This window comes from Macadamia integrifolia, chromosome 2 (genome assembly GCF_013358625.1).
Source record: "Macadamia integrifolia cultivar HAES 741 chromosome 2, SCU_Mint_v3, whole genome shotgun sequence".
Taxonomy (NCBI): domain Eukaryota; kingdom Viridiplantae; phylum Streptophyta; class Magnoliopsida; order Proteales; family Proteaceae; genus Macadamia; species Macadamia integrifolia.
In genome coordinates, this window is record NC_056558.1 from 21,642,696 (window position 1) to 21,647,355 (window position 4,660).

The following is a 4,660-nucleotide window of genomic DNA, read 5'->3' on the forward strand; positions in this document are numbered from 1 at the left end:
TTTCTGGCCCGAAAAGAATAGTCACTTATATGGTTGACCAAACGAATGTGTACTTGCAATTAAACACGTCCATCTTGCTTAGAATTTTGTCCTCTTCGTAACCATGAAAAGAAATATGACCTCTGTATATGTAAAATTAGAGATATAACGCCCAATAGTCATTAAGGCCTTGAAAATATAAAACCTACACAAAGAAAGTAAAACCCAAGGTAGCTCCATTCTAAATATGTAAAATGCATGTTTTACTACACTAGATTTCATATATAAATATTTCATCATTAAAAAAAGCAAAAGAGATCGGTGAGAAGATATATTTAGGGTTTTGAGGTATCAACGACTCAATGTCAAATAATATCTAAAATTAGGTTAATATCAGGGTTAACATCAGGATCATAACTAGAGTCAACATTAGGAGCAAAAACTAGGGTCAGGTCTGGCCCAAACTAGGGCCAAAAGTCATGGTAAAAAAACAGGACTGGGTTCAGGGCAAGTTGGGTGGGCCAAAGATATCAACCCTTACCCACCCTGACCTTGACTCAGGGTCAAAAATTTCAGGATCGAGCCGGCCCTCAAGGCCAAAATTTTTTGGTCGATACTTGTTCGAGATCAGGGCGGACCAAGGGCGGATTCGGAGAGTCAGGGTGAAACTTGCACCCCTAATCTGAACACACACACACAAGCTGAGCCAATCTAGGTTGGAACTAGTGGATAGACCCATTCCATAGGGTGCCTTGAAGGAATGCATCCACCTCTATAAATAGAGGAAGAGGGAGGTTTCATAGATACTGAAAAAGTTTTGTTCTCTCTCTTTGCCTGTGCCACTGGAGGCCCAATACATATCCGACAGCTGGGAGGACTCTGGCATATACCCCAACACACATTTACATACCCTTAAATGCTCCTAATCGTCGGATGCACACTGAGCCTCCAATGCCATTGGAGATGATCTGAATTTGACATTTGGTAAGGTTAACACCTGCTATCTACTTCTGAGATAAGGGTTTCTGTACCCAAAAAAAAAGAAAAAAAAGATGAGGGTTTCTTAATTAGATCAAAAGGGTTATGTCTATTATTATAAAACATAGATATGTATGGCCTTGACTGACAACAAATCTTGCTATAAACAGAGTTGGATGGTGAAACTGAATCCTTAAAGCCATTCTCATTTACTTTTATTCCTTTCCACCGAAAAATCTCTTTTATTCCTAATACTATACCTTATCGTTTACCCTAAAAGTAAAAAACGAAAACCCATTAATCAAGGTAGATGGTTGAGAGGAATGAGAAGAATAATACCACAATACTCAAATAATCAGGTAGTTATCTCCAAACCATTCAAGATTCAAACATCAAATAACTCAAGGAGATAGTTTTTTTGTGACACATAATGAACCAAAAGGCTCATAAAAGTCTATTTTTTATCAACACGGATAATTGCATGCACACACCGATGGAGATTTACAAAATCCCGTAGCCGCCGCTCCATGAAGGCTCTGACATACCATAGATCATCCATGGACATTTGATTCTAACACCGTCCAAGGACTGTAATAAAAATGACATATTTTTCAACAGATCTTTTGATATGCAGTTTAAAGAAAGCAAACTAAGCATAGAATATTTTTAGAGTCGATATTTATGCTTTTAGACAAATACATGAAAATCAAAATTTTTTTTTTTTTTTAACACATCAGAAAAGGCTCACATTTTCTTCCAATAATTTACTAGACCACAATTCATATCAAAACATCATCTTAAAAATCAAGCTACCCATTGAACCAAAACATTTTTACAAGCTTAATTTTCATAAGAAAACACACTTTCGAGGGAAAAACATTCCTTGAAATTTGAATATGTAACAAATCCAACACAGTATGTTAACGAACATAATATTAAAAAAAAGAAAAGAAAAAAGAAAAAAGGTACATCGTACTGTCACCAAACTGATGAAGTGAAAAGTATAACCTTTTTCTAATTGCCCTCTTCTCTTATTTCTAAAAAATGTACAAGTTAAGGGTACAAAAATAATTTTCAAAATAATCTGAAAGTAAAACGTAATAAGAAAAAGAATATAATCTAAAAATAACTTATTATTATGTCATTTTATATTCAAGTAATCTAAAAGTAACTTATTATTATGTCATTTTCAAGAACTATCATTATTCATTTGAAATGACAAGATTTACCCTAGCTAAAAAAATGGGTTATACTAAAAGAGTTAAAAAAAAAAAGGAAAGTTACAACTTATTTTTCACCAAATTTCCCCCACCCCCAAAAAATAAAAAAAGAAACTAAAAGACTCACCATAAGTGATGAAAAGAAGAACAACAAAGATGGCCAAAATAGTGATTTTCGACATGTTGACTTTTCGTAGACAAATCTTAACAATTCAATGAGAATTAGATACAGGGTCAATTGATAGATCTATTATTTATATATGACTGGAAAGGCCAGGAATTTCTTAGTCCTTGTTGCACATTTACAATGGGCGGCCTGCCCATAGATTGAAGGGACTCTATTGTAAATCTTAAGTGCATGCATTTTAATTTATTTTGAGAATTTTTTTTTTTATTATTTAATGATTATCTTTTTTTCTTTTTTGGTAAGATATTTTATGATTATCTTAAAAGATTATAAAACTTCACCAAAAAAAAGATTATAAAAGATTGAAGAAGATCCTCCAGCTCATGCATTATCATAAAAAATCCAGCAACATTTATTAGAATATTTAGTCATTCAATACATAGATATTGTGATATCTTCTTCAATGGATGAGACTGGAAACTTAGAACACAGCTTGGCAAAGGCCCTTGGTTAGGTCAAGCTAAGCTGGATTAAGCACAATTTTGGTATTGGGCCTAGCTTACTTTTGCAGATGTGGAAAGCAAACTCTAGGCCCATATTCCACATTCACCAAAAGGATTCTTTGTAGCTATGTTTGGTTGTAAGGGGAATTAAAGGGAAGGAAAGTGAAATTTTCATACTTAGAAAATAAATATATGCAATCATTACCCATGTGACTTTGACATTAACTTCAAATCATTCCATATTTGGTTCTAAAATTTCACTTTACTTTGCATCCAAAACCCTTTGCTATAATATGTAAAAAAAAAAAAATTACATGTAAAATATATCATTAATTCATTACTAACTATAGTTAAAAAAATTAAATGGTTGATATAATCACATGGAGTAATGATTATAAACATTTCTTTTTGAAGTATGAAAATTTCACTTCCCTTCCCTTTAAATTTTCATTGCAACCAAACGGAACCTCCATAATCCATGAATCTATCTCCTAAGTACTATCCAAAATTTAGAGATTCAATCCCTATTACCTTTTAGAACAAGTCTCCATATGGATGGCATTGGATGGGTTGGAGGACAGAGAACTGGCCCATACCCAATCTAAGACCTAGGAAGTCAAACCCACCCTGAGTCCAATCCAACATCAGGTTTGGATTGGTGAGCTCGAGTCCAAGCCAATGAAAACTATGTATGTTTTTTGGGGCACATTCGTTAAAGGACAAAGTTGTGCTTTGCCTTATGCCCAAAAGTCCTTTAAATTAAGGGTATAAAAAGGTTTTTAAAATTAATTTGAAAGTGATTTATCATTGTGTTATTATTAAAAGTTATAATTATTTTGCATATTTTTCGAGTATACATGTAAAATGACAATATTTTCCTCTCATTGAAAAAAAAAGTTATTTTAAAAGGGTAAATTGTAATGCTACAATTTAACCTTATTCACGTAATGATCCCAAAACCTGACCAAAACTTTTAGAGTCCGATAATAATTAGAAAAAATTACATGATTACCCACTTTTGGGTTTCCTTCTACCAAACTATCCACCCAAAGTTTCAGTTACAAAAATACCAAATCAGGTTTGCCATCCAAAGTTTCAGTTACAAAAATACCAAATCAGGTTTGGGTTTACAAAACTATCTGATTTTAAGTGTTTTGTTAACCCAAACCTGTAAGTGGATAGTTTTGTAAAGGAAAACCCAAAAGGGGATAATCATGTAATTTACCCTAATATTTGTATGGTCCACTAAAGAATACAAGACATAAAACTAAAACCCAACATTTGCTTAAAAAAAAAAAAAAAAAAAAAACATTTTGCCTCCCTTCGTTGACTCTAATTGGAAGCTAGTATTAAAAAATGAAAAGGTTTTTTAGCCAATTGTGAAAGTAGTCGGTGGATTGGGATCCTCTTCAACGATTTAGGCATCTGACTATCCTCCAACCACTCCTCTAGTCATTGGATGGGCTTTGACATGCATCCCTACACCTAACTATACCAGGGATGAGTGTCCAAGCCCATCCAATGATTGGGAGGGTGGTTGGATGCCCAAGTCATTGGAGAGTAGCCGAATCCATGATGGGTACACTAGGCTTTCTCTCTCTCTGCCCCCTTCTCGGTGCCTACTATGTACAAAATTGTTTCATCAATCTTTATTGGTGTGTTTATTATGCAGCTTGTTTATAAAATCCTCTCCTAGAAAAAATAAAAATAAAAGGATTTTAATGTTTTAACCATTCATCAAACTTTGGATTTTTGTCTTTTCAAAAAAGACTATTATTATTATTATTATTATTACTATTTTTTGGGTGATATAAAGTTCCTCTAAATACTGGGAAGATGAAAGTAATCATGTC

At 33.3% G+C, this 4,660-nt stretch overlaps 1 long non-coding RNA gene across 1 annotated transcript; it reads right to left on the bottom strand.

Moving 5' to 3' along the window:
- Nucleotides 1-1,349: 1,349 nt before the first annotated feature.
- On the bottom strand, nucleotides 1,350-2,391 carry LOC122087617. The gene is made up of 2 exons (XR_006142783.1): nucleotides 2,305-2,391; nucleotides 1,350-1,545 (listed from the first exon to the last, which is right to left on the bottom strand). It is a non-coding gene; the product is annotated as an uncharacterized LOC122087617 (long non-coding RNA).
- Nucleotides 2,392-4,660: the final 2,269 nt, after the last annotated feature.